This window comes from Phocoena phocoena, chromosome 6 (assembly GCF_963924675.1).
Source record: "Phocoena phocoena chromosome 6, mPhoPho1.1, whole genome shotgun sequence".
Taxonomy (NCBI): Eukaryota; Metazoa; Chordata; class Mammalia; order Artiodactyla; family Phocoenidae; genus Phocoena; species Phocoena phocoena.
Window position 1 is genome coordinate 62,572,262 of NC_089224.1, and position 9,237 is coordinate 62,581,498.

Genomic DNA, 9,237 nt, shown 5'->3' on the forward strand with positions numbered 1-9,237 from the left:
TTTAGTGGATACCCTGATGTTTATATTCTGTCCAGTAGATGAAGCACAGCAGGAATCTCACTACGAGCATTTCTTATGGGTTGCTTTCTAGATGGCTCTCATCCAGGTAGCAGCTTGGTTTAGTGAGCTTTGGGGTTAGAGCGCTCATTGAATCCCAGCTCTAGCTGTAAGATCTTGAATAGCATAGCAAAGTGGCTACTGAAATTATATACAACCTTCAACTCAGCACTCTCAACCCTGGGAATATTGTCCTTAGAAGTAAAAGAACAAGTCACTTAAGACTATACATACGAGGATGATTACTGCAGATATGTTTATAGTAGGGGGACAAAAGGAAAAATGAATGCCTACTATATGGGAATGGCTGAATTCATGGGCTATATCCAAACTATGGATTATGCAACCATTGGAACACTGAGCTAGATCTACGTGAGGTAAGTGGAGAATTCTACAAAATACTACATAGTGAAAATACAATATACAGATGTGTGTGCATGTTATATATACACAGATAAATAACAATCCCAGTTTTAGAAATCAATGACAAAACTCCTTATTTGAAATTACATAAGAAAGGAAAAAAGGTATTTAATATATTACAGACAAAATTCAATACCCATTCTTAATCTTTAGAAATTGCAATTGCAATGAAATACTGTTAGATAAATAAGTCTGTTACAAGATACAATACTTCTGTCGTAACCCCAAAGGAAATATTATGCCTAATAAGAAGCATTAGAAACATTCCCGTTAAAGTCAAAAATAGAACTTGATGATGTGCTAGAAGTACAGGCAACACAACTGGGTAAGAAAAAGAAATCATAATTCTAAAAGCTGGAAAGAAACGTGAAAAATTATTTGCAGGTGCTATGACCATATGAAACCAACTGAAAAGTTACCATAACCAATAAGAGAACTCAGAAAGATATTAGGTGTATAAGAACAGAAACATCAGCTTTCACATACATAACCCCATAGATGATATAAGAAAAGACTACATGAATATAACAACCAAAACAGGAATTACTGACAATATGTAGGCCTCCTAATATTTCCAATACCCCTGAAGACCTAAGAAGACTTTCAAAAATGGAAACACACACCATGACACAGATGTGAATTTTCCATAACCGAATTCATAAGTTTAATATTTCCCAATTAAAACACCCCAAAGTTTATTCAGGAAAAAAAAAAGACAACTGGGTAATGTGATTCTAAAGCTCACGTGAAAACATAACCAGGAAAACTCTGAAAAAGAACAATGGGGTAGAATGAGGGAGGTGGAAAATGTCATAGTAGATATTAGAACATATTTAAAACCTTCAATTATTAGATCATAGTAATAATATATAAATAGACTGATGGAAGGGAATAGGAAGTCCAAAGGAGATATATACTCACCCATACACACAGACCTATCTATAGAGAGGCTTGAAATCAGTATGATAAAGACATCTCAAATCAGTCATGAAATGTTTCAATAAATGATATTGGGATAATTGGAGAACTAGCTAGAAATATATAAAGTTAGATACATGCTTCAATGGAAGCTGCGGGATTGTTGCCAAATGGATTAAATCCTTAAATGCACTGAAACAATCAAAGTTCTAGACAAAAACATGAGGCAGTGGTAACCTTGGAGTGATGATGAGATCTCTAATTTGGACTCAAATTTAGAAGTGATAAAGGAAAAGACTGGCAAACTCGACTTAAAATAGAAATTTCTCCATGGGGAGAAACACCATACGTAAGGGCAAAGGAAGAGAGAAACTAAGAAAAGCTATTTGTAACTCATATCACAGAAGGCTACCCCCCTAATATATGAAGAATGCCCAATAGAAAAATGGGTAAAGTAAAAATGAATAAGCAACGCATGGAAAAGGAGATACAAATGTCTCTCATCTCAAACATAAAGAGATGGTCAACTTTATTCAAAAGAGAAATAATTCTAACTACACTGACTTAACAGGTTTCACCTATCAGACTGGCAAAACTCCAACAGTTTGATGAACACTGTTGGCAAAGCTATGGGGAAACAGGCATGTTAAACTCCATGGGTGAGTGGACAATTGGTCAGTATCTTCCAGAATGCTTCCCTTTACCTTTGGTTCACCAGTATGTCCTACAGAGACACTAGCACTCCTAGGGAAAGACACATGACCCACTTGAGAGCTGATTCATTTCACCATTGTCTGTAAGAGCACAAAATTGAGAACACCTCAGCGTTTTATTCAAGTTAAATTATGGAATTCGCTTTTATAAATTAATAAAGTGGAACATGATGCAGCTAATTAAAAAGACTTTAAAACACTTCACACTGATTTGTAAACATCTCTAGGATAGAGTTAAGTGAAAAAATAAAAAGCAACTTATGGGATAGTGTGTTCAAGCTGTCATGACTAAACAAAGGGAGAAATACATCCATACATGCATTAAAAAGCCTCCAGGGGCTTCCCTGGTGGTGCAGTGGTTGAGAGTCCGCCTGCCGATGCAGGGGACGCGGGTTCGTGACCCGGTCCGGGAAGATCCCACATGTCGCGGAGCGGCTGGGCCTGTGAGCCATGGCCGCTGAGCCTGTGCTCCACGACAGGAGAGGCCACAACAGTGAGAGAGGCCCGCATACCGCAAAAAAAAAAAAAAAAAAAAAAAGCCTCCAGAAAGAGTCGATAGATTAGTAAGAGTGCTTCTCTTTTGACAGAGTTTTTGCTTCTCTAAGTATGTAAAAGCATTGCATATTCAAAAATTAAATATTTGAGTTTTTCTGTATTGATTTTTTGCCATCAGCATACATTATTTGAACAAGAAAAATGTATTTTACTTTTGAGAAGGAAACTTCAAAGTTCGAATTTGGAAGTTAGATTAAGTGCCTCTAAATTCCGGTTCCACTTCGGAGCAGCTGTGTGATTTTCTCCCTGCAGAGCTTTACTCCTAACATGCGTGTAATAGCTCGGCATGGGTTGCTTTGAGACTTCACTGTGGTAATGACTGTAAGGGGTTGGGGCCAGAGTAGGCCCTCAAGAAATACCACTTCTTATTCCCTCACAGTCTGTTGCGGACAGAAGCCCATGAGATAAACTACCTAAAGCTGCTGGTGCAGGCGCTCAGTGAATACTCATGCCCTTCCTTCCCTTTCCCTTCAAATTCTCCTGTAGCTCAACTCACGCTAGGCCTCATTGCCGGCCAATGTTCCCTGTCTGCTCAAAGTTCCTGAATCATCTTTCTTGGCAGTATGTCATCATAAAGGAATAAATGGCTAGAGACTGGAAATAGTGATAAATTACTTGTTGTTTTGGAGGCTGTTCACCCTTCTTACAATGAACTTCCCTAATAACTGGAAACTACAGACCTGGTCTTAACAGCTTGGCTGGAAGTGGAATTATATACACAGCCAAGGAATCCCAGGGATTCAGTTGGAGGCAAACGAACAATTATGCTGACAAATTTTGAATTTCCAAGTGACCGAACTTTAGAAGATATAGAAAAGTAATAAACCCATGCTTTTCAGCCTATCCTGTTTTCTTCTTGATGTTAATATTTGAGTTGAGTGGATCCTCTCAATCTACGAAGCAGTCAAAACTCAGATCTTGGTCATTAATTATCAATACTTTTAACCAATATTTAAGTACCTGCTAAGTGCAAAGCATACTATTGGTCTCTGTGTGTGGTCTGAAGAAAATGAGTAAAAGTTATGACTTTACTTTAAAAGTCGAATAACGAAGTAACCCAGGCCTTTAGAGTAGGAAAATCAGTCATTCCAGCCCTATTAATTTTGAGTTTTTCTAAGAAGAGAGATTATTATGCTTTAAAAGTTGAATAACAAAGTAACCCAATCCTTTAGAGTAGGAAACTAAAATATCATTCCAGCCCTATTAATTTCAAGGTTTTCTAAGGAGAGATTATTATGCTTTAAAAGTTGAATAAAAAGTAACCCCCCCAAAAAAACAGTAACCCAATCCTTTAGAGTAGGAAATAAAATATCATTCCAGCCCTATCCATTTCAAGGTTTTCTGAGAAGAGAGATTATTATACCAACAATTTATATAAAATAGAGACAGGGAATGCCTTGGCTTCTTCTACCTTAGTAAGCTTCAACATTTTTGAAATACCGGTTATGTGTAAAGGATACATGTTGAATTTGATCACGCTTGACGGTTCTATAAGGGAGCGCTTTTAGGTGTTTACTATGCAATAGTTTATAGGCAGAGTGTAACATTTGAAGACGAAAACCTCTTTCCAATAATATAATCTGCAGCGCGAGTCTCATTTGGAGCCCAGAGGGGAGAGGAGGCAGAAGTGGGGGCAGGATGGGGCACGATCTCATCAACTCCCACAGCCCTTCAACGTGGGCATCATAGTTCCTACTTTACAGACAATGCGGTGGAGGCTTAGGCAGAGAGGGGCCGAGCCAAGTCTCATCCAACAGTAAGCAGCCACATCCCAGATGTGCTGACGACACGGCACGCGCCCTTTGTCTTCTTCACCCCACTGCCTAGTTCCCCTTGCTCTGTAGCCATTAGTGAGACAGAAGGCCAAGGCTAGGCATGACCGTGACCATGGCATAGAGCATTAGCGACTGGCCACAGAGGAACCCAACTCCTGCCTCGGCCTGCTTCAGGCAGGGAACTGAAAAACAGGCCTTGATTTTAGATTCCAAGCCCTTAGAGATGTTAACGATTGAGGGGAGGGAATCTACCTTTCAGGCTTTTAAAAATGATCATTCAGCTACGGGGTAGTTTTAGAGTTCAAAACCACCTAAGCCCTAAGTTCAGGGTACCACATCTTCCACAACCCCCTGGGCCCTGTACATGGTGTATATTGGGTTGACCGAAAAGGTCATTCGGCCAATGACCTTTTCAGCCAACACAGTACTTCCCGAGCTCTCCTTCTGAAACCTTCCCTCCCCTCAGCAGTATGTTAGCTCTTCAACAGGTTGTGTCAAGAACATTTTTGTTGCAGACTTCTGTTTTATATCCTGATTTTTCGTTTAGACACTCATCATTTTAGAAATCCCAGGGCAGGGCTTCCCTGGTGGCGCAGTGGTTGAGAGTCTGCCTGCCGATGCAGGGGACACGGGTTCGTGCCCCGGTCCGGGAAGATCCCACGTGCCGCGGAGTGGCTGGGCTCATGAGCCGTGGCCGCTGAGCCTGCGTGTCCGGAGCCTGTGCCTCCACAACGGGAGAGGCCACAACAGTGAGAGGCCTGCGTACCGGAAAAAAAACAAAAAAAACAAACAAACAAAAAAGTCCTAGAAATCCCAGGGCAACTTGGAGTTTCCAGGTTGATCTCAAAACAAGACCGTTTTATCTGTTCCAGTCTGCGTTCCATTTTGCAGACTTCCCGCGCATTCTTCCAAAAGCTATGTGAGCTCTCCACCAAAAAGTAAAGGAACCTCAAGTTGATCCGGCAAGAAAAATAGAAAAGCTGCTGGTGGAGGGGTATAGACCTTGCTCCGAATTATCGGAGGTAAAACTCCAGACGAAATAAAAACAGCAACTGCTTAAGGACTCTGAATAGTCAACAGAAGCAGGTGGGTGAATTGTGGAACAAGTGAATACTTGAACAACTAATGCGGCAACAATGACTCTCCTGGTTTTATGTTTTTCTTTCTACCTCGGTCTTCCGGCTTTGACCAAAAGGCAAGCCAAATAGGGAAAATGCACAGTGGACATATACAACTAAACTCACAAAAATCCAACCTTTCTGGCCAAAGGATTGGCAATAAGGGCCTAGTAAAAGCTGTAGAGTATTGTGAAAATCCTACTGTTTCCCTCTCTTTTTTCTCTATCAGCCTGCCCCGAGGCCAGTCACATAGTTGCCACAAAGCGTGAACATCTAAAAATTCTGAGATAGCTTTTACCTCTCCAAACAGAGAAATCAGGAAAATAGGTCCCTGTTGTGCAAAGAGGATGCAGGTAATACCTGGTATTTTTCTCTTTTCCTCTTCAGTTCTCCCCAAGCGTAATAGTCATGGTGGTCACAAGTCTAAGAGAAACCCTGTATTTCCAGCTAGATGAGTAAGGAAAGAAGACTTAGGAACCAAAAAGAATGGAAGAAAGACTGCAGAGGACAGAATGAGAAGAAAGGGACCCCCTAATTCTATATATGAGTTGATACAAATCTCAGGTTCACCCAAGCTGTAAATTTGAAGCACACACCCCAAGAATCACATGCTTTGACAAGTGAACTACCATATAAGCCACTCCTCTCGTCCCAGACTACCCTTTAGTGGCGTATGCAGGAACAGACCCAGACAGCATAGCAAAGGCTTCAAAAACTGAACTGACATCAGAACCACTGCCCTCAGAAGGCAAGACAGATTGATTACCTGCTAAAAGTAACAGAAAAAAAAAGTTTCTTCTCCAGAAGATCTTAGTAAAACCCAGAGCTTCACAGCATAATTTACAAGATGTGCAGGATACAATTTGAAGTTACTCGACTTACCAAGGACGAGGAAAAATATGACCTACTTTCCAGTAAAAGACAGATGCCAGGGCTTCCCTGGTGGCACAGTGGTTGAGAGTCCGCCTGCCGATGCAGGGGACGCGGGTTCGTGCCCCGGTCTGGGAAGATCCCACATGCCGCGGAGCGGCTGGGCCCGTGAGCCATGGCCGCTGAGCCTGCGCGTCTGGAGCCTGTGCTCCGCAATGGGAGAGGCCACAGCAGTGAGAGGCCCGCGTACCACAAAAAAAAAAAAAAAAAAGACAGATGGCAACTCTGTGATGACCCAGATGTTGGAATTACCTGAGAAAAACTTTAAAGTAGCAATTATAACTATTCTTCATGAGGTAAAGCGCACTCAGAGTAGGGAGGAGGGGAAGGGGATTTAATTGCTTGCTCCCTCTTATCTCCTGTGTCCCATGGGTCAAAGTTTGCCCTACAAGGGCAAACTACCACATATATATGTATATACATATATATATATATATATATAATTTTTTTTTTAACCTCCCAGCTCCTTTGGCAACCCTTTGGCAAGTAAGAGACCACGTCTTACAGCAAGAGTTAGAAAACTTTCTGCAAAGGACTGAATAGTCAGTTTTAGTGTTTGCAGGCCATACAGTCTCTTTTACAACTACTCAAATCTGCCATTAGAGTGCCAAACCATAAATAACATATATACAAATGGGCATAGCTGAGTTTCTTTAAACTTTCCCTATAAGAAATGGCAGTAGGCTATATTTGGGCCACAGGTCACAGTCTGCTGATCTACGTCCTATAGCTTAACTCTTCATCCAAAGCTGGAAGTAGCAGGAGGATACAGAGGTTCCGAGACGACGGGGTACGTGATCAAAACCAGTGAAGTTTGTGATCTGAGTCCAGTTTTGCATCTCCTTTACAGTAAGTTGTGTCCATCAGTCTGAAGCAACGTCATACAGGATATAATGCACTGTGGACAAATCTACATCTGAAGTAGATGTCAGTTCTAGTAAGTAACTCATTGCTCTTTCCAGAACAGAAGGAATGCAAAATAAATCAGCCTGCCACCAGCTGTCGGGGTGGTCTCCCCAGGGGTGGTGCCGGCTAAGTTGACAGACTTATCGCAGTCGATGGCATCCGGTACACACTAATATGTGTGCTCATTTGCATGGGGCCACCCACACAGCTCTTAGATTCCACAGTCACCCATTTCAGCCTGAGACAAAGACTATATGCTAGTATGTTTTGGGAGCTCAAGACAGTAAGAATAGAAAACAGAGCTAGGTACAGAGGATGGGAAGCAATGAAAGGTAAAGTGTTACCATATGGACACTGGTTCACAATAAGCTGTGAAGAGATTCAGCTGGTCACTTGGCAGGTTCACTGGCTCAGCCGTGTGGGACACCTCCATATAGGCTATTCTTTGCTACAGCCATGGTAGGGAGGGAAAGAATTTATCTGCTGGCTCCTTCCCATCTGCCAATGGTAGACATGTGCCCAAACATTTACTTGGCTTGTCTTTGCCTTTTCAGCAGGTACTTGGGAAACTGCGGCATGCAGCTGAGTCTCTGGAAGTGGCCTAAGAGCCAAAGGCTCTGTAGCTGGCTGTCCGCAGGCAGCAGAGCCATTTAAGTGGGTTCACAGGGAGTCAACTGGCCATAACAGTGGCTTACGTGAAGCCCTGCTGCCTGTGGACTGGGAGACAGGTGAGGCCAAGGAATATCGAGAGGTGTCTAAATTACACCCACAAAGAAGCTCTCGGTGTTTACTTATTCAACAAATATTTATTACACTCCTAGGCACTGTACAGGATCTTGGGAAAACAGAAATGTTTTCTGCCATCAAGGAACATAAATAAACATTTTGCACAATGTTTAGTACTGTACTATGAGTTTTTTTAAATGCCATAGCTTTCCAGAGGAGGATGTTCAACCATGCCTAAGAATTTTGGGAAAGGTGTTCCCAGAGAAAACCATGAATCGCATTCAATTTCGTAAAATCGAAGTCTTCAGTTAGAAAGGAAACTTAAGGGCTCATCTGGCCAACGATGTACTTCAATCCCCCAAGTCTTTATTATCCTGGGACCCAAGACAAGATAAACACCACCGCAATCCCCACCTACCTCAGTCTGCATTACATATTCGGGCATTATTAACCGTTTGCACTTTCCAGATCAAAGACATTGCATGTCTCTGAGCCTTTGTAAATAGAATCCCCTGCCCAGAACGCCCTTTTGCGTTGCTCAGGGCAGATGACCTTATGTTGCCATATCATCCACTCTGCAATTTCATGGCTTTAAACAACAAAGATTTGTTTCTTCTCATTGTTACCACTCAAGAGACAAGACTGATGATAGCTCTATCTTAACGTATTGTTTCCACAGTTTCTGTAGCAGTGAGATGGAAAAACGGTCAATCACCACTGGCATTTAAAGCTTCTACCTAGAAGCGATACACGCCACTATCCCTCACATCTCATTGGCTCAAGCACAACCAGTAGCCACACTTCAGTTCAAGAGAATAAGGACACGCTATTCTACTGTGTGCCAAAGAGGTAAGAACCAGAAAGAGTCAAGGAAGAGTATTAATGACTCACATTTCTAAAACTTCTCCACCTGCCTAATTCCTACTCAAGCCTCTAGATCAGGGGTCTCCAACACCTGGGCCGCGGGCTGGTATCGGTCTGGCAACCTTATAGGAACCGGGCCGCACAGTAGGAGGTGAGTGGTGGGCAAGCGAGAAAACCTTCATCTGCCACTCCCCGTCACTGGCATTACTGCCTGAGCCATCCCCCCCAACCTAGGCCGTGGAAAAACTGTCT